This window comes from Mirounga leonina, unplaced genomic scaffold, assembly GCF_011800145.1.
Source record: "Mirounga leonina isolate KUSES-001 unplaced genomic scaffold, KU_Mleo_1.0 Mir_93, whole genome shotgun sequence".
Lineage (NCBI taxonomy): Eukaryota > Metazoa > Chordata > Mammalia > Carnivora > Phocidae > Mirounga > Mirounga leonina.
The window spans coordinates 25,302,015-25,323,268 of NW_023270854.1; the positions used below are offsets into that span (position 1 = coordinate 25,302,015).

General features: G+C 51.5%; 1 protein-coding gene across 4 annotated transcripts in view; it reads left to right on the top strand.

Annotated features, from left to right (window-relative positions):
- Window positions 1-21,254, top strand: part of ZBTB7C (zinc finger and BTB domain containing 7C) — a 345,852-nt gene that overhangs the window by 51,406 nt on the left and 273,192 nt on the right. For all 4 annotated transcript variants that reach the window (XM_034996006.1, XM_034996007.1, XM_034996008.1 and 1 more), the window contains exon 2: window positions 15,828-16,038. The gene's annotated coding sequence lies outside the window, so the exon portion shown is untranslated. The remainder of the gene's footprint in view (window positions 1-15,827; window positions 16,039-21,254) is intronic.

The window sequence follows — 21,254 nt, forward strand, 5'->3', positions numbered from 1 at the left end:
TCAGATTGCCAGTGATAGAGTTACCAGAGAGACTCGTTCAACACCAGGATTCCCAGGCCCCTCCTGGGAGAGATTCAGATTCTGGGAGTCTGGAGTGGGGGCTGGGAGCCATGCCCACTCCCAGTTCTGCTGCAAGACATGGGACGCTGGGGGCTTAGCCCTGGGCAGGCTGCGAAAGGAGTAGGGACTAGGAGCAGGGTCTCCGAGATGGCCAAGCACTTGGTAGGGAGAGAGGGACCCTGTTAAACTAGCTGCTTGCTATTTTACCCGCCCAGTGAGCAGGGGCAACACAAGGATTGCAGGACAAGAGTGTCCTTTGGAGGAGAGCGGCCTGGCTGCTCGGTGGCACATTTTGTGTTCAGCCTTGGCACAGAAGAGATCATGCCTCAGGCTGCCAGGAAGATTTTCTGAGCAAGTTCACTCTGTGATTCTTCAGCGCAACCATGGAGTTGGGTCTCCACCAGAGACCAATGAAATGGGCAGCCTCCAAGGGGCCCCACTCCCCTCCTGGTTGGAAATCCCTGTTAATCAATTCAACAAACCCAGCAGGGTGGCTGAGGATCCTATACCTTGGTGCTTCTCCCACTTCCTGTGTGTCAGAATCGCCTCTGGCTTCTACAAAGGGTGCTGGGGCCCACCTCCAGAGTGTCTGATTCAAGAGTTCAGGAGGGGTGGGAGGGCAGCGGAGGCTGGCAGAGAATTTGTATTCCTAACAGGCTGCTGGGTGCTGAGCTGCCATGGGTCCCAGGACCACACTTGGAAAGCCAATGCGAGATTCCCAGCCCACTAGCCTGGGCGTGGGGGTGGTTTGTACAGACTCGGGACCCCGTCACTACCCCTGGGACACTTAGACTCTCCCTGGGGACCTACGCCCACCCACCCAGATCAAGAGAAGAGCGGGTGTCAAAGTCCCGAAGTGCGCCAAAGACAGAAGCACGGAGGAAGTTGGGGAGGAGGCGTGCTCAGTGGTGGGGGAGGCTTCCCGAAGCAGAGAGGCTGTGAGGGTGGGCAACCTGGGTTACTGTGCCACGCATGCACTGCCCACACAGGACCTCGGGTGGGAGCGCATCCCCTGGAGCTGAGCGGCAGGTGGCTCCAGGGAACGAGAGGCCTTCGGGGCTGGGCCAGTGTGGACCCAGACTGAGAGGCCCGGAGTAGGCCTGGAGCTCAGTGCAGAAGCCAGGGGCCAAGCAGGGGTTCTCACTCGGGGCAGGGAGGAGAGAAGGCTTTATAGGAGCAGGGACCCGTGGAAGGCCTGAACTGCTTCGGTGAGGAGCTCAGACTTTATCCCATGATGAACTGGGAACAAATCAACAGCAGTTTGGCTCCCCAAAGCAGACATCTGGAAATCGACTGTTTTACATTTTGAAAAACAGATTTTCAGTAGTAGCTCGTGGCCAGTCCGTGTGGCATTATTTCAAGGCTGCGTCTCAGAGATTTCTCTGCCGTCACCTCTCTCCCACCGTCCTGTTTCTTCCCCACAGTTCTTGAAATTTCACCGTTAGAGATTATATCCTTTTTTCAAAAATATTACCCTCTCCGAAAGGCTCATGCTATGAACCAGAAATGCTCAAGAAGGAAAGAAACTCACCTGAGCCTGCTATGCTAGGTCACCTTAGAGGAGGTTTCCATGGCAGTTTCTTCTCCAGGTACCACTGGGCAGCAGACATAGGGCAGGTAAAGCTTGATGAACCTGGAGGCAGGCAGGGAAGGCCTAGGTGTGGCAGAGGTGGACTATCACAGTTTGCTGGTCAGAGAGGAAGCAAGAGACGGTGGATATAGGGAAAACCCTCTTGAGACTGGTCAACAAGAATGTTCTGAATGATGTGAGGCCAGAGGGGCCTGGATGCCCATGCAGAGGAGGGCATCAGTGTGCTTGGGAGGCTCACAAGAGCTCATCCCAATGTCTGCGGTCACCCCCTTTCCCTTCACTTCTGTGGAACACGGAGGGGAGTGTACTGCTATGTTTCCAAACCAACCCCGACACGCCAACCTTCTCCTTTCCTGCGTAACTGGCTAACAGGTTGGAATTGGTGCTAGATTTGCAGTCAGGAAGCAGGAAATAGCTGAACCTCTCAGGCCATGTTCCCAAGTCCATTTGATATGAATGTGCCACAAACCATGTGGGAAGAAGAATGCCATTGTAATTGTGTTCGGGGATGATGAGCTGACAAGGAGATCTCAGGTGAGTCCTTCTGCCAGGTGATTAATCACCTTACTTTCCCATTTCGAAGTCGCTTTCCCATATCAGATGGTCTCTGTAAGGGAGAATAGTGTCTATAGTGCACGTAAGGCCCCAACACAGAACTGTTATGAGCCAAGTCATTAATTGTGTTCATGTGGAGATTGGTTATGTCAACCTAAAACACCTGTTCATTTAAATGGGCCTGGTAGAGAGACGGCATTTTGCCCACAGGTGTGAGTCACGCAGGTGTATTCCTAGGCAGTCCCCCCTCAGACAATGCTTTTGCAGAATGACAGTATCTGAGAAACGGGAGTCTGATTTCTGCTACCAACTGAATGTGTTTTGTTCCACACAATTAACTGGGTGAAGGAAAAATTGGGGGGCCCAGGAGGTGGCTTGGAGTGCAGATAAAGCCTTTTTTGGGGGGTGGAATAAGAGGCCCAGCACGGTGGCTCTGTCTCTGCCGCCCCCCCCCCCCCCGTGCTGTGATGGGAAATGCAAGATGGCCCCGGGCCTGACCACTTGCAGGCTGTGTGACGGCTGTGGGCAGGTCATGCAACCGTTCTCCTCCTCCTCCTCTATGCTAACACTGACCTGCAGTTATCAGAGGTCACTAAGGAGACACGCTTGGAGCCAGGAGACGAGTAGGTGCCCTCTACTGAGAGGCCAGCCCTGCCCAGCAATCTGTGTTGTCACAAAGGACCGCCACCCTTCCAGAAAATCCTGAGTGCATTTTTCCTGGAAATGCCCAGATTAGGGTCATTGCGTGGTTTTAATATCAAAGATATGAAGAATTGGAGGAAACTGGGGGACAGGGGCTCTCCTGCAGCCCCAGAGTGGGTCAGAGGCTGAGCTGCTGGTTTTAAAGAGCCCAGGGAAGCTCATTCATCAATCATCAAGTCCAGGGAAAGGGAAGGATTGAAGAAGGAAGAGGGTTTTCTACACAGCTAGAAGCTGTGGTTTTAGGCAAAGCTGGTGCATCTTGCTGTGGTAAACAGAACGCTCTATTGGGAGTTAGAAGACCTGGACAAAGTTGTCAGCTCAGCCCCTTGTTATCTAGGTGATTCAGGGTTTGAGCTATCCGCACCTCCGTTTTCATTTCTGTGAATTGGGTATGACTGTCCTTACTTGTCCCAGCGTTGCTTTGAGGATCAGGTGGTACTAGATAGGAAGCTCTACGCAGACTGCAAGACGCGGCTCAAGCAAAGGATTATCATTGTAACAGTTTCTATTTCCATATTGCTTTTAGGATTTCAGAGACTTTCCTCCCCTCGTCTCTTACTTCATGTACAGCAGGGCCTTAGATCTAGGCTTTCCGCTCGTGTGCCCCATTGCTAGCTGGCCGAAGAGCTAAAGAGGACCACTGAGGGACAGCGTGACTCCCCATGGGGTTGGGATTTCCTCAAGGTGATACTCCCACCAAAAAGAGTGCCTCAAACAGCGGGCCTTTGGGTCCAGGCTGGCCTTTTAGTTCAAGAAGCCCTGTTGGAACCCCGTTGCCTAATATGGGGTTGGATGCCCCAGTGCCTCCTACAATGGCTGGCATCCACTGGGACCATGAACGTTTGGATAGGTTGGTAGGTGACATCATTAGGGCAGGTAGCTATTCCGACTGTTTCTGGGGCTCCATTTCATTTCCTCATCAAGCATGTGTTGAGCACTTTAGCGGGGATCAGACACGGTGCTGGATTTTGCCTCAGAGGGCTCGCAGGCCATGGATGCTAAGCCAGGTAGACAGAAGAGGTTACACTTTAGGTCAGAAGTGCTCTAGGAACATGCTTTGGGGTGCCTGCTGACTCCTGGAAGAGGGGACCCTTGAGCTGAACCTAGAAGGCCTAGTAGAGGTTGGATAGTGGTGAGGGGTTCTTGCACAGCACCTCAAGTTCTTGCCCCCTGGCCAGGGGTCCCCCTCAGGCTCACCGGCTCTCTCCACTCCAGCCTCCTCCGTGCTCTGCCAGAGAGAAACCTCCCACTGGGTAGGATTCTGGGTCCTGTGCTGGAGCTTGAGCTTGCTCTCTTGGTGGGGCCAAGGCCAGGCTGGTGGGGGGAATGGGTACTTTTGGGGCCGTCCTGGTCCAGCAACTGTTTGGGGGAATAAGTGATTTAATGTATCTTATAGATCGCATTTGACTTCAGCACATAAAAGGCTCATTCAGTTTGAAGGAACATCTCCACCAGGAATGGATTAACAGCAAGAAAGCAGTTCTTTCTTAACATGGGTGCCGCTGGGACTTTGGAAACCCAAATACACTCGTAATCTCCTCTTGGAACACATGCTGAGAGTCCCTCCTTTCGACGGGGTTAATACGCTTTCCCCACTGGGGCAACCTGTTGTCTCTCAGCGCAGCGGGGTGTCCATGCTGGAGGGGCGGTTTGGCTCTTCAAGATGCACAAAGCCACTGCTCTTTTAAATCTGCTGAACTTGGGCCCTCTCTTTGCTGGCTGCTGGCTTCATCCTCTCTGGCCGGCCATGACCAAGAGGCCAGGTGATCGTGAGCAATGGTGACCCCCAAAGCCTTCCTGAGTCTATCCCTGGGATGAGCACCGTGGGGACACAGAGGAAACGTAAGCCTTGGCGTCCCTGCCAACAAGAGCTCAGTCCTATGCAGGGTTGGAGGAGGGAGTATATACGTGAATTCTACGTTCAGCTCTATGGAGGGCAATTCAACAGTAGCTGTGGAATTTCAGGGTACACATCCTTTGACCCAAGAGTTCCACTTCTATCCTGCAGATCCAGGCACATACAGGAAAGGGCATGTTTGCAAGACTGCTCATGGCGGGGCTGTTTGTAAGAGCAGGAGATTGGAAACAACACAAATGTCCGTCAGCAGGAGAGTGCAGCCACATGGTGGAATAGTATGCGGTCGTAAAAAAAGAATCAGGGAGCTTTTATACACTGGTCTGGGATGATTTCACAGGTATTAGGATAAGAACATGATGCAGGACAGTATGGTGCCACGTGTGTAAAAAAGGGTAAAAATAATACATATTGCTATTTATGTATATAGGCATAAAGTCTCATGGGATAGAAACACAAGGAAATATTAACAGGGGCCTCAAAATGAAGAATAGATGATCTCTGCCCCAGAGGCTTCCTGGAAAGTTTTGCAGTACCTCCCTGTCCCTTTAAAATGGCTTCTACGATGCGTGCACTGTGTCTCCCCGCCCCCCACATCGGCCTATTGGGCATGGCATTTCTAGGACCTTCTTGGGCCCCAGTGGACTAGACTTGCTCTCCTGCCCCTGCTTGTGGCCAGCCTGCCTTGAATACCTCTAGGCCTGGAGAACCCACCACCTCTTGAGAATTTTGGTTCTACTATGAGCGTTCCTCCTAAAGCACTTAGCTTGGGCACCATTCCTTCGGGCATCACTCAAGGATTGGGTAACTCCTTGTCTTGTCCCTCCTGCCCTCATGAGTGAGACCCCACACTCCCTCAGGTAGGGGTCTGTTGTCCACTCGTCATCTCGGGAGGGCCAAACATATAATAGGGACTCACTAAAAACCTACTGAATGGAAGCGTCTTTGTAGCCTCCATAGCTTGCCCTGGGCAGTGCCAGGTAGGCATTAGAAAGGATGCAAGAAACAAACAAACAAATGGAAACTTGGTCTTTGAGCCTAATTTATAAACAGGAAACCTGTCATCGTTCTCTGCCATTTCCTTTGTCCCTGGCCAATTTATATTGGAAATGAAGGCAAAGTGACTTCCTCCTTCAGCCCTCCCCCCTCCCCCCGGCATGTATTGCCAGGATGCTGCTATCTTCAACTTGAAGGGGCCACCAAGCTGCTAGTAGGTGCTTCTCAAGTCCTGCCAGCCACCCGGCAGCCAGCGCCACACCCAGGGCTGCAGCCCCCGTTGCCCTCCCCCTGCTGCTCTCCTCCCCTCCCCCAGCCCCAGCTTCCAGGGTCCTCCGCTCCATCTCAGCCTTGCTCTCCTGGCCAAATGCACCGGGTCTGTTTGAGCAGAGGTGGCAGAGTGCACAGCCAGGTGACACGTGTGCACGCCGTAACTCTTGGAAACCAGCCCTACCCGAGGGACTAATCCTGCAGCCCTATGTCAGCCTCTGCGGGAGACTGGGAGCAAGCAGCGTGTTCATGCAGGGAGACAGCAGGGTCTCCCAGAACAAAGCAGCCCGGAGCCACTGTCCTTGCCCCAGTGAGGAATTGAAGAATTGGGGGTCTGGGGAAGTGTGACAGCCAAGGGGGCACAGAGCTGAGGATGTGAATGGATACTCCCCATTTATGAGCTGTGTGACCTTGATTGCTTACCCTTTCTAAACCTCAGTTAGCTCATCTGTAAAAGTGGGAGCAGAAAAAGTCGCAGACCTGGGATGATACTGGGAGGTACAGTGTTGGAATTGAATTCTAAACCTGAGCTTGTCTTCTGGTCTGGCCCCTGTGCTCACATCGGCTCCAACTGTGTATAAACTCCCTCTGGGGAGACGGGCTGGCAAAGCAGAAGTAGGGACCAGTTCAGGGGTGGGGTGGCTGTGATGCCTCCCTTGACCTACCCTTGGGAAATGCCTGGCTCCTGGCAGTGGTTATTATTTTGCAAGGCTTGTTCTATTTTACTGTCTTGGCTCATTTTTTTGTTGCCATGCTGCTCCCCAGGCTGGACCCAGCAGGGATGTGGGTTTGCAGAGGCTCCTTTCTGACAAGCCTCAGGGTGACATTGCGGGTTAGGTCTGTTTGTCAGGCAGGACAGGTAGCTCTCCCCTCATACTGATGCCCGGGCTATCGGTCACCCCACCTTCTTCCCTCGGTCGCCTCCCATGCCTGTCTCCCAGACCTCCTCTGCCCCCATTCCATGCCCTTGTTCTTGCTGACCTCAGCATTTTGCAAGCCATCTCCCACCTTGGTCTCAAAGTGGCTTTGATGTTTCATCCCCAGAAGCTTCCCCCTCCTGTCGTGGGCAGCCTGGCCTTCCCATCAAGGCCATCCTTCAGAACTGTCCACCTCTAGGCTTGAAATCTCTGGAATTCTCTTTTCTGACCATCTCCTCCAGGCTCTCTGCTGGTGTCCCCCAGAGGATTTGTGCTGTGGTGGGCTCCACTGTGCACGGAACAAGAAGTTCACATGTTCTGGGGGCATGTGTAGGGTTGGTGATAAATACAGAGTTGACTGGTCAAGTGGGAGAAGAGGCTGCTGGAAGCCTGGTGTGCAAAGGGGACCATAAGAGCATGCCAGGGGCAGCTGGCTCCCACCTGCTATGGAGGGGCAAAGGTAGAGGGCATCGAGGCTTTGCGCTACCTTGCTTGGCAGAGGACAGATGGACATGGATGGCTCCCCCAGATGTTTCTGGTCTAGGGATGAGCCTGCATCTGGCCTAATGCCTCCAGCTGGCTTCCTAGGGGAAGCAGGGGAAAGAAAGCCTAATTTGGGGACTTGTAGCATCTCTTATGAGAGGACGCAAGGCAAAGGCACACTAAAACTTGAGGATCGGTTTGGAGGGGTTAACACCAGGGACAGATAGAGTTGGGGTTAAATTCTAAATCTGAGCCTGCCTTCTCATCTGGCCTGTGAAGTAACGTTGGCAACTCTGATGGTCTCTCACCCCGCGTCTGGAAAGATCGTCCAGTGAAGCTGAAATAAGTGTCAGTTTGGGAGTGGGGTCAAGAAACAGACACCTCACTTACCAGAGATCAGCCTACCATCACCCCTCCTATCCAGAACATAGATCTCGAAGTGAGGGAAAAATGCCTCAGATCACTGAAAATGGCTAAAGCCCTGGCATCTTGTTCTTAAAAACACCCACCCCCATCAACCCTTGCTCAGAGCCCCATGGTTGCCCAGCCCAGGAGGATTCTAAGTTGCACATTAGAAGCTGAGAAGCTTCTTTAGGCAGGCATACCCAAGCAGGTAGCATGAGTTCTGGGAGCCTCCCGGTGGGAAGGGGCCGAGAGAAGAAAAGAGAAGCCCCCCCCCCGCCCCGTGGGGACAGAATCCCCCAGGACAGTGGAGAGCCTCCCGGAGACACTGGATGCCCATCAAGACAAGGTTACATCACATTCAGCACCTCAGCCACAGCAAGTCCCTTGTGAAACAAAGCTGGGGACAGATGTCCACAACAAAGTTTAGGTTTTACATCCTTTGCCACGAAAAGGAAGAGAAACACATACATATTTAGAAAAATAATTTGTTCAGAGTAGGGTTAAAAGGAAACAAATTTTGTTGCTTGAAGGGGCAATGTTAGGTTGTCTAGAAAATCTTTGCATGTGAAATACCTCATCTGTATTGCCAGATAAATGGTGATATCTGTTGGCCTCATAGAGCATTAGGACCAAAAAAGATCATGAGATCCCATAAACCCATTTAAAAATGTGTATAGCTGACGTAATTGAGGCTCAGAGATGTGAAGTTGTTTGCCCAAATTTCCACAGCCAGTTGCTGGCGGGACTGGGCCTTGAACTTGAATCACTAGAGAGCAAAGTGGATTCAGGAGCTGGGGAGCAGGCCTGGGTTCAGACACTGTATCTTGGGCAGGATTGGCCAGTCCAGGGCTGGGACCTCCTCCCACCTCCCACAGGTAAGAGCCAAGGTCTAGATGGGAGATTGGGGGCCCTGAAACATCTGCCCAAGGACAGGTCGGAGAGATGCTGCACAGAATGGGAGGGGGGTCCGGGTGGATGGAGGGCTGCTTTTGCCAGGAGTGCACAGGGCTGTCTGGGGGCAGGGAGTTGGGAGTGGAGTGAGCATGCCCAGTACATAAGTGAGCCACAGGCATCCCCTAGCTGGAATGTTTGACTCCTCTTCTAGAACAGCCCACCTCCAGGTGCGTTAGGAACTGGTTTGAAAGGCAGCTTATAGCCCTGACCTGGGAAACACCAAAGAAAATGCTAAGCACACCTTGTAATCTTGCAGGAATCAGATCCTGGAGTCTGATTTTTGCTTTCTCTTCCCTGCAAGAGAGGCAGAGAGGGCTCAAGCACGGCCTGTCCAGCGCAGCTTCTTACTGAACATCTATCTACAGACTTCCTATTTTTACTCTTAATAACCGTAAGCTCGGGGTCACCAGGGTCTCCCTGTTGCTATAGTGAGAAATGATAGCGCCAGCCTTCCAAAGTGCTGGACCCTTGGCTTAGAGGAAAAACAGAATCTGGGTTGCTTTATTTTTGGGTTTGACTGAGAAGATTTAATGCGCAGTGTTCCAGCCCTTGCAGCAAATGGCAGTTTGTGCTCAAAATACATCAAACCTCAATAACACAGAATAACTGACAGTTGGGGGGAAGTGGGCAAATAAGAATATGTAGAAGATAAGTTTGGAATGAGTTCCAATGGTAGAACTTCATCAAGAACATCTAGAAGATGATGGAGAAATGAAAACACACGTGGTGGTGTTCGTGTAATCCCACGGGGGAGGTGGAGGGGGTGGGGCCTCTTGCGCTGTAGCCTTCCCGCCAGGCTTCTTTAAATGTGCCTTTGGCAGGGTTGAAGACACAGTGTGTGTATAATTTGGCAGTCCTGTTTCTCAGGTAATATGTAGTAAGCATCTTTCTGTGTTCCTACACTATGCACATCAGTGTGATTTTTATTGTTTGGATCAGGTCACATAATTTGGGAAAACATTCTCCTACTTTTCCTCTTCAGCATCTCTTGAATCCACCCTTGGTCTCCATGGTGCCATCTCTGTCAAAATTTTTTCTTTTTTTTTTGATTTGGATAATTGGTCTGCCTTGACCCTGTCCCCTACACACACATGCGCACACACACACACGGATTTCCTCTACAGCCTTGCTAATCAAAGGGTGGTCCCAGACCCACGGCATGGGCATCCCGTGGGAGCTTGTTAGAAATGCAGAATCTGAGACCCCACCTGGGACCTCCTGAATCAGAGTCTGCATCTGTATTTTGACAAGATCCCCAGGTGATTCATAAGCACATTAAAGCTTGGGAAGCACTGATCTGAAACACATTCCCTGTGGCTCCAGGATAGAATCCATGCTCCTGGCCAGGTGCACAACCTGCTGAGCAGAGACCAAGTGGAGAGGAGGTAGGGGTGAATAAGGAAGGGCCAGATCAGTAGGATCACTCCAAGTGGCAGGCCACTGTGGGCCAGGAACTGGAGAGGTTGGAGGGTAGGGGTTTGCCTGGGAAGGAAGTCCAAAATGGCAAACCCATGGAAGATGCAAGGTGGAAAACCGAGGGCCCAGCTGGCTAGCAGAGGCAGGGCTATTGGCTGGGGCCACTCGGCAACCAGTCATAGCTCACTCCCAGTTTATAGGGGCCTAGGCTGAGGCACAGAGAAATTAAGTTGCTTGGCCAGGCTCACAATCTAGTAGGCGGTGGAGCGGGGACACAAGCCTGATCCAGGGCCCAGCCCTTAACCGCCCTGCAATGCAGGGTAGAGTGAACGGCAGGAGAGAGAAAAGAATAAAAGGATGTTAAGCTGCTACAGTGAGCTGGGTACTATTTCACTTTATTACATTTAATATTCATACCCACGCTGCATGTGGGTATTCCTACCCCACGTTACAGATGAGGAGGTTGATTTGCATGTAAGCAATTACCGGAGTTCACATAGTTACTGACAGCTGAATTCAGGGTTTGAACCCAGGACACTGTGGGTCCGGAAGTGATGCTCTTTCTACCTTGCACTTCATCAGCAAGGTATGGAGTCGGTCTCTACTCTCAGAACAGCTTCTCAACTTTCTACCTGCTTCCTGGTTTTAGAACCCCCACCTCTGCCCGGGGACACAGTCCCCTTGCCTATTCACGGTGGGGAGAAATACAGGGTAATTCCTAGATGTTTTCCCTCAGTACCTAAAATTGTGAAACACCAGGACTAGAAGGTACCTGGTTTAGCATTGAGTCCATCTCATTTTATAGTTAAGGAAGCTAACACCCAGAGAGCTCAATGACTTGTCTAAGGTCACACAGCCACCTGGTTACAGATCCGAGACCCTGATTCTGGACTCAGGGCTCTTTTCATGACTCTGGGCTGTCTTTATACCTGTTGCCCTGGGGGCCAAGGGTCCGTGCACTGCCCGGCCAGTCAGCATCAGGTTAGGTCAGTGCATGTTCAGCTTTAAGCTTAGGCTGGAGGGTGCAATGGATAAACTTTCATTAAAAAAAAAAAAAAGGTAAAATCTGCTTATTGTTAAAAATTCAAGCAGTGTGTCTAGAAACAGCTGAAAGCACCCTCTCCTGGCCCTCCCCAGTCCACTCCCCAGGGGTAACCACTTAGTGCTGTTTCCAATGGCTCCTTAATTTTTCTGCCAGCCATTGGGTTTTGTAGGATCCACGCCACAGCAAGGCTATTTTTAACGAGCATCCCAGGCTTCAGGGGGTTGAGGAGAGGGGAAGAAAAATATTCCATTTGTATATTTTTAATCCGTGCACATTTGAGGAGGCAGTGGCTTTCCTGTCCCTATTGCCAAGGGTTGCGGGCAATTGATTAGACTTTCTGGATGCAGGGCAATCCTTTCTCTTCCCTTAACAAGGCTGAAAGGCCCGGGAGGGGTGCAGGCGATATTTCCAGGGCTGATGGCTGTCTCAGCTGGCTGCCTCCTGATCCTGCCTGCCCCCAGCCCTCTCCCTCCCGGCAGCCTCGAAAATCCTGGCTGGGTCTCCCAGGGCAGAGGAGGCCTGGGAACCTGACTCTTTGTGCCAGGCTCATATTTAGAAATGTCTCCAGCCAGAAGTTGGCATCTGTCCTGCTTGGACTTGGGGCAGGGGGTGCAGTCACATGCGTTGCCTTCAAGTGGGCAGATTCTGAGTGGGCAACAGCCCGCTTTGAATATAAACACACTCCTTTTATGCTGAGGACCTGGCATCTGAGCCTGTGCTCCTGGGCCCTGGGTGAGGGCAAGTGCTGGTAGCCGGACGGGCAATGGGGAGAGGGAGGAAAGATGTCACAAGGCTTGAACTGGGCAAAATGGTGGTGGAGGAGGGACACCAGTTCCCTCCCCCACCCCACCCCCAGTCCGTCCTTCTCTGTTTTCTGCACTCCTTCTCCCAGTGCCCAGAGCACTGCCCCTGTCTGAGGAGGGGCCCTGCAGCCCCATGGGGTGCCCAGCAATGTCCTGACCCAGGCTTTCCTTTTTGTCTTGGGAGGTCCCCAGGCTGGGGGGGGTGCAGTGTGAGTGGGACACAAGTGAGGCTGGGTATGGGACCACTTGCAGCGGGGTCTTGCTCCATCTCCCTGAGACCAGCCAGCCCATCAGCCTCTCCAGATGGAACCTATAAAATGTGGCCCTGACAGCCTCATCCCCGAAGGCTCGCTCAGCACTGACCACAGAGGTTCAACCATTTTTTGCTCACCCTGCTTTTTCTTTCATGGCATTGTGCAAGGATAGATGATCTAGACCAAGTGATCCCGGCCTTAAGGAGTAGCCTCCTGGGGACAAACATGATGCCCCAGCCCTGTAAAAGCTCCCTTTGCTTTTAAAACAGTTCCACTAAGGAGGGGCGATCTGGTTCTTTCCGCTCGCCTCAGATACTTACCAAGCACCTGGGAGGCGCAGACCCTGTGCAGTCACCAGCCCCACAGCACTGGAGGGGGCTTGGGGCTTGTCTCCCAGCACACCTCTCTGCCCTCTGCAGGCCTGCACTGGGGACCAAGGTGGCTTGCTCAAATTCAGCTCTCGGGAGAGGAGGCTGCCTTCCTGTAGCCGAATCTTCAGAGAGAATCCAAATGCAGCAACAGGATTTCCCTCCTACAGCCTGAAACCAAGCCCCTGCCAAGTGCTCAAGCTCCTGGCTGGCGGCCCCTACCTCTCCCTGCCCCATCCTCCCCTGCCCTCCCCACATCTCAGGGAAGAAGCCTCCAAGCAGTGGTCAAGAAGGCTGAATAGATATTTTCTTTGTATCTCCTGGGAGCAACATGGTAAATACGCAATAACTGGATGAATGAACAAACAGATGAATAAGCAAGTGAGCAAATGAATGAAGGAACAAACAGAAAAGCGGTCTCAGCTCCAAAGGAACTTAACATCTGGAGGAAAAGACCGGGGCCTGTAGAATGGTGGCACTGTGGGACTGAAGGGGGGCCCTTAGGGCTTGGGCTCCCTGCCTTCTTATGGGAAAGGCAGTGCAGGCTCAGAGGCTGGAGGGGCTGACGGGATGCCTCAGAGACCATGGAGGTCAGAGGATGGCGAAATTGCCCAGGGTGAGTGAGATCTGGAACCGAATGCAAGGCTGCCCTACTTTCCGTCTGCCACTGCCCTAAGTGTCCCTCGTCCTTGGGAAAAATTGCCTTTTCATATGGTTGGGAGTGGACGGTGCAATTTTTCTTCGAGGGTTAATTGTTTTGCTGACAGCACAGATAATTAGGAATGAGAATCCTGGAGTGAGGGCGACAGCACCATCTGCTGTGAATGTGGTTCAGCCCCACCTTGCAGGAGGGCTGGTGAGGGCTCCTCTCCTCACCCTCCCTACCCCCAACAAGAATTTATGAGCTTGAGCTGTTTGCTGCTGCCAGGTGACCGTGCAACCAGCGGGAGAGGCCGATGACTGGTTTCTAAAGGGTTCAGCTTGCTCTCCTCACCCCCCCCCCGGCATCCCCTGCACGTAGTAGGGCTCACTTAAGAGCTCCAAGGTTGACTAAGGACCCCCCCGGGCTGCCGGGGACTCAGAGAGCTAATGCCAAGGGAATGATTTGCTGTTCTTCTCCTCGCCCCATGTTAGGAGGTCTAGTCCGCGGTGGACTCGAGGGGGGCGCGTGGGTCTGCACTAGGCACTGTGGCTGCCACTGGTGCTTGGGTCATTTTTTCTGCCTAGCTCTGTGTATTTGCTCCCTCTCCTGGGTTTCCAGGCCTGTGGCTTGTGCTGCTTGCTCTGGCGGGAGCTTGGTTGGCCCTGCCTTCTATTGCCAGGTAGGAATTTCTAAGTCGTTACTTCCTCTCTGTCAACAGAAGCAGAGCAGCTTTGGAATCGAGCAAGGCATCCTATTGTCCAGGAGCAGATCTTTCTTCATGTGGGTGGAACATTGTGTGTGTGGTTTTTAAAAATTTTTTATTATTTAGGAACATACCACATATACAAAAGAACATATAAATGTATATATGCTTTTTGAAAATGATAATAGCAATTGCCTTGTTTGTTCCAAGGGATGAACAAACACCACCCCCAGTGATGCCTTGCCCAGAAATGCCTCAGAGGTTGGAGCTATAGTGAGTCAGGTGCCCCAGGAAGCTCAAGGTCGGCACAGCCCCCACACCCCAAAGCTGGAGCTATTTATCACAGCCAATTGCCTCTTTGCCTGAGCTGCCCCTGTTAGCTAGGAGCCTGCACATCCCTGTCTTCCTATTTATCACTCTGTTCTCTCTGTGCTTCCCCCTCCTAGACACTGCTCTCAGGGAAGAAGCCGAAGGCATGATTGTTCTCTTGTCCCCATCCTCCCATAACAGGCCGAGCATGTCTCTCTTCCCTTTCCCCTTCCCACTCCTATTGAACTGCCACCCTCGAGGTGACATGAGGTTAACCTAGGACCTGGCAGCTTGCTGGAAAGAATGATAATTGGGAGTCAGGAGTTCCTGTCTTGGCTCTTTCACCAATTTACTGTGTGACCTTTAGCAAGATTCTCAACGTCTCTGTGCTCTGTTTCCTCATCTTTAAAATACACTTTACGTTGCTATTCTGAAACCAAAGAGGTCCAACAGATGTCAAAGCAGCTTGAAGGGTGCTTGCTCATCATTTTATATGTTGTAAGACATTGTCATCATCATGCTCATAGAATTCATGGGACCTCGCATCCCTGCCTTCCTTTGCCACCCTCATCCCTGTCCATGGTGCTACCCCTCAAGGGTAGTGCTGGGTGCCCTAGTGGGCACTCTCCACCTGCCACAGCCCCTTCTCAGCAGTGGGTTCACTGAGGCTCCGAGGAGCCCAGGGTTGGGGTGGAGCTCAGGGTCATGGCCATCTGGGTATCAGGAACCCTTCCCTTGCACCCTCAGAAGTGGAGGCCGTGACTGGCCAGAGTACAGGGCTGTGGCTAGTGGGGACCCAGTCTCCAGAGGTGAGCAGAACTCCATGTTGGGCACCCCTTAGAGTGTGGACCATGGTCTTGGCTAGGAGATGTGGTCACTCAGTGAAGCCAGTCTGTGTCCCTTACTCAGTGAGGCTTGCATCTCCACACTTGTCTCTTGCTCTGAGCCCAAGGGCTGCAAAAGAAAGTTCATAATAAGCCACAGGTGGGTGGCCTGCCTGGAGCCTCCAAACCACAGCACGCTGGAAGCCTCACACCCAGGGCCTGGGCCATAAGAGTTGAGGAATGTCCCTGGTGGACATGGTTCTGCTCTTTGTGCATCTCATCAGTGGAGGGAGGGCACCCCGTTCCTTCCTCTTTCCTGGGATAATAAGGTTCTGTTGATGTTATGTGCTGAACTCTGAATAGTGGGTAGGATGAAGGGTAGGTCTTTCAGGCAGATAAAACAAAATATACAGAGGTAAGAAAACAGGAATGAAGGGTGTGTGTGTGTGTGTGTGTGTGTGTGTGTGTGTGCACACTGAGGCCTGGGGCAGAGCTGGTGGGTGGGACATTGGCAGTGAAGACCCTGGCTGAGAAAAATCTGTATGGTCACCAGCAATTGCAGGACCTAATCATAAAGAGCAATAAGAGGATGGCTGGAAAATTCTAGAACAGTTAAAACTTGGACATGTGTTTCTGCTCGTGGTAGGTGACAGAGGCCTCTGTTCTTATTGCAGGTCCCTTCTGAAGCAGCTGGGAGCTCAGAGGAGTGGGCCAGCCAGGAAAGCAAGAAGGGATGGTGTGGAGCCCAGCCAGGGCCTGAGGAGTGAACATCAGCCGCAGACCGCTGGACCTGGAGCCACCGAGTCAGGAGGGCTACGCCACCAGGGAGACTCAAGAAGAATCGATGCTTTGGCCCCCAGCGACATGTACACGGTGTAATGACAGGTAATGAACCTGAGGCTCATCTATCCTTTCTGAATGATATGGCAGGTAGGAGAATACATCAGCCTGCAGTAGACATAAAATGTCAACCCTTGGAAAGATAACTATGCAAACAAAGTGCCGTAAGGCCCGATAAGATGATAGGTGGATACTTTATAGTTATTATTTTCTGCCCCATGCACTTGCTGGAGCCAGGCACCGGAAGATTTAGCATCGGGTGGGTTCACTTCCTATGCCTTACGGGAAGGTGTGATGCCTTTATTGATGTAGCACCTCTTGTTTGAAGAACTCAAAGTAACATATCAGGAAGTCATTATTCCCCACTGGCTCCCTTGGGAAGCAGGGAGTTGATGCCAGTGGGGAAACAGAGGCAGCGAGGGGTACAGGGGTGCTTTCATATATCCATGAAGTGGGGATACATGGGGGATAGGTCTGGAGACCTCACTGGTTGGGAAGCCTTCTTGATTGACTGAGCTTTCTCCAATGACAGGGTCAGGCGATGGATTGGTATTTCTTGTAGAATAAAGAAAAAGGGACTTTATGGCTCCCTCCATCCCTCCAAGGGCGCTAGGTCAAGTAGGAGATGATCAAGGGTGGCTGGGGAATATCATGAGTAGGGATTTGGGGAGCACCGGAAGGGGCTGGCAGATACCCTGGATGTAGAAGTTGACCCTGGGAAGTCAGCCAAGCAGGAAGCATCAAGCAGGTCCCCAGGCCTAGAAGGTGGAGGGTTGAGGCTAGAAAAAGAAGGGAGCCAGTGGGAATGGAGACCCCGAAGGTGAGCTCCGATCCGATGGAGGGCCTGTTCCCAATGGTCATGTGGTCTTTGCTCTGTGCGTCACAGAGGGTACCACTCTGGCAACTTCCACTTTGGGGAAAACCGCAGGCTAGGCCAGAGGCAAAAATAGCTTAGGGCCTTGGGAAACTGACCAGGGCAGGGGGAGAAGGACCAATGGCCTGGGGCAGGAGGCCCAAGGGGGTGTGGCAAATTCCATTCCAGTGCAGGCCAGTGTCAGGATCCATAGGGTCAAGCCAAGGGGTGGGGAGGGGCAGAGTATTAGGACTTCTGGGTGGCCTTGTTCTAAATCAGGCAGAAAGAATAAGATGAAGAAGGAATTTAGAAAGCTGAGCCTGGCTCTAGGAAATGGGTCAGCCATAAGCACCAGGCAGGCCTAGGACTTAGCGCCTGTGTATATGAGGAAATAGAAGGAGGGTTGGGCTCTGGGGAGCCCAGCAAGGATAGTCAGGGGACTGGCTGTGCTTGGAGGGGCTTAGCTAGGGAGGCAGCCAGTTCCATGGGTACCTGGGGCTGTGTCTCTGGGTACCCCAGATGCCAGCATACTGGCCCTGGACTATTCACATATCCCACCTCTCAGTGAGGAAGGTGGTCTGTATGTCTCAGACTAGACTGGGGACCTAGGCAGGGCTGACCCTGGAGGCTGACCCCATGGTGGCAGGTGATAGGGGCGGAAAAGGTCCAGCTCTGCAGGGTGGTGTGTGAGGACTTTCATCATGTGTGTGGTTTCAGGAAGGTAGGGGCAATATGCTTCCTGATCAAGGCAAGAAAGAGGATCAGGTCTCTGAAAAGGTTCTTAACCTATTTTACCAATATTACTGAGTACCTGTTGTGTGCTGGGCCCTGTGCTAGGTGCCAGAAATGCAAAGATGTATGAGGCATCTTCATTGCCAAGGGAGGGGGGATGGGGCACAGGAAGAAGCATGGCAGTGAGGACAGAGCCAGGACGATGGGAGCCTCGGGCTCCTATCTTCAAGACAGGGACAATACTTTCTCACTCACAGGCTGGTTGGAAGAATTAAATAAAATAAAACATGCAAAAACAGCACAGCGGCTGGCGCCATACCAAGTGATCAATACATCGAACTTATTTGCATTTTGCCACCCTTGGAGGAGCTCACAGTCTGGCAGGGGTGGGAGCGAAGGAGGCTGGGAGAAACACATCCTAATTCTCAGGGCTTGCTATTGCTAACGGGGTCTGAGGCCTGGACTCTGAAAACCTGGTCATCAGAATTTGTCTGGCCATGGAAGATGTAGTTCAAGGTGGATCCAAACACTCAGAAATGGTGACAGTGTTCGAGTGCTTTGGCAATTGCCGGGCCTGGGGTTCTTTATGGGCACCGAGTAGAATAGAGGGTGGGAGGGGTGGGTCCAGGAATTTCCAGAAGCGTTGAGAAGAGAGGACATTCTCGGAATGCTTGGAGAGTCTTGCCTCCTCGGCTTCCAGCGCTGTTCTTTGCAGCGGGGCAGGGTGATCGGGGTATAGAAACCAAGGCAAGCCTTGGGTCCTACAACAGGGCTGCCTGGGAGAGTCTGAGCACCAGCCACAGATGTAAGCCACACGTGGGATTTTAAATTTTCTATTGGCCATACAAAAAAAGATAAGCATAAGAAAGTAAAATTAATTGTAATAATGTGTTTCATTTAACTCAAAAGGCCCAAGTATTTCAACCTATCATCAATATACAAATTATTAATGAGCTATTTCACATTCTTCCTTTCATGCAAGGTCTTCCAAGTCCAGAGTGTATTTGACAGAGGCAGCACCCCTCTGTGTGGACTAGCCACATTTCAAGTGCTCATCTCAAGTGGCTTGTGGCTACTCGACTGCATAGCTCAGGTCTAGAATCTAGAATATCTTGCCAAGGGGCACCCAGAGGCCAGGGGTATCCTGAGCTTAACAACAGGACTTACTATTATGTCCCCTTCTTATGACTCATCCGTAATGCATCCCTGGGGAAATTGGCTTCCATGATCTGAGATGTCTTGAATCACTCGTTCTAGATGGTGATTTATGTTTTCGGGAAACAGCCCCGGCTGTGGGTGTCCCCGCTGGTCTTAGGACTCCAGCACCTGTTGGTTCGAAGCTGATCTCAGGCGGTTCCGAAAGCCCTCTGAGCTTCAGAGGCTTTGTGGGAAGTGGCACTGATCATCTCTATCTTGCTGGGTAACGATGAGGACTTACATACAATAATGAGTGATCACTCTGTGACATTTGCTGTCAAGAAGGAATCCTTGTTATTTCCCTAAATCAAATGAAAACCAATTTGAGTTCCCCTAAGTTTGGCGGAAGTTTCCTAGCAGGCATTTCTGTAGTTCTGTCCATTGTATAGGAATGATGGGGCTTTGCAGGTCAGGAAAAATGGGGAAGGAGGCGAGGCCTGGACCTCAGCACACGGCAGCAGGGTCTGACCTCCATGTGGTCATCTGGAGGAGGCAGACCCTGCAGGTAGCTTGTGGCCCCAAGTCAGCTCTGCCATAGGGCATCTTGGGGTCCTTAGGCCTTCATCTCTAGAGTTTGGACACGGCCAAGGTGCTCTGTTCCAGTGGAGTGAGGGTTGCCGGTCATTCCAGGACCCCTTACCTAAGCCATCCCAAGTGTCTTGGGACCCACCCCAGGGATCCTGCTCCAAAAACTGCATGTCCTACAACCCTTCTGTTTCCATTCTCCCAGCTGCAGCCTTAGAAACGAAGACCCATCTATCTCTACCTTATTACCCGCTACCTCTCCCCAGCCAGAGACTTACGGGTGACTCCCTCTGAGGGTAAGGGGACCCATTGCCACAGAGCGCGGATGCTCTTTCTGGGGATAGGGAGTGCGGTTTTTATTATTTCGTGAAGGACATCTGCTCCAGCCACAGGCCTCCAACAGCAGCAGTGAACTGAGGTTTGGTGAGAATTCTGCCCTAGGGATGGAGGTTTTAAGAGAGTGTCTGCAGGCAGATCCCATCACCTCCTGGCCTGCTGTGGAAGGAGCAGGAGGTGCAGGTCAGTGACACAAAGAGTAAGTGGGTGTCAACTGCATTGGATAATCAATGCAAAGTCTACAGAACGAATGGAGACTCCAGGCCTGGGGACCGAGGCGCGGTTTTCAAGCTTGGGTCAACACTTGGTTGTGTGTGGTGGGGTCAGTGTGCTCTCATGCTCACTGCAGTGGCCTGTGGGTCCCCGTGTCGCTGCCTCTCTGGACAGAAGTCCTGTCCCCTGAAGGAGCTGGTTCCTGCTTCCGGCTGCCTCTCCGGGGAACTGAGTTCTCAAAGCTGTCACGAATCAGGAAGGATCCTCCAAACTGGTGTCATTGTGACTTAACATCTATTTTAAGAGGTAATCCATGGCACATTTGGAGGACAGTGGGAAGGATGTTTCACGAAATCAAGCGCATTTAGACAGAGATGTAGTCATGGCTCTTTCTAAGTTGGCTGTGTGACCCCGTGCAGGTTGCTCAACTTCCCTGGGCCTTCACGTCCTCATCCATTCAATGGGCATGAGAAAGTGAATTGCAGTGATGCCAGGCGCACATGCATTTCAAAAGGAAGAGGTCCTATGAGGCTTAATCACCAAAGACTTGAGAGTCTTACGGCAGCACCCTTGCCCTCCCCACCTCGAACAGCGTGTAATTCTGTTCTTTAAAATTAGCCTCTCTGTTGCTTCCTGGGGGCCCACAGGGAGTAGTTTCTGATAGATCCCTTTACAGTTTTGCAGCAGGGAGAGGAAGAAGGCCACATTGCCCTTGACTGACAACCTTCGTATGGGTATTTAACAATTTTAATTTTTCATGATTCCTCTGATAAAAATAGTGCCTGACTAAAAACAAATACATTTGTATTTTCCATCTCCTTAATTAGTTTCTAATTTGGGGGTTCTTATTAGCTTAAAATCATCCCACTAAAATGGTCCTTGGATGATAAAAAATGTGAAAACCACAATCAATTCTAGAGAGATCTTGGTATTTAATTATGCTGATTGGAGCACTAGAGACCCCTGGCAAAATGAACCTCTCAGAATAAGCTTGATTTGTGTAATTTGGTTTTTAAAAATTTTGGATGCATATTTATCATATTCAACTATGTGTTCTTGTTCTCCTTGAGATTCTGACTCATCTTCTAGGAGATGGGTGGAGGAATCCACAGGCTGTTGAGATCCTGGGATTCCAGCTGAGCTCACAGAGTTGCTGGTAGGGCCTGGCCTGAAGGGGGCACGGGGTCCCCAGCTTGGCTGGTCATTTAAAAATATCTTTTCTTAAAAAAAAAAAAGGAAAGTTAAAAGTCATGCAGAGACAGGCTCATAAGAAAGGATATGCTGATAGAATTTTGGAACTTGATAGTCAGAAAGAGTCTCCCATGAAACCTTAGAAAATGGGCAAGTCCCAATGGGTTAGAGATGCATCTAGAAGCAAAATTCAGGATGTGATATATAACTTTGG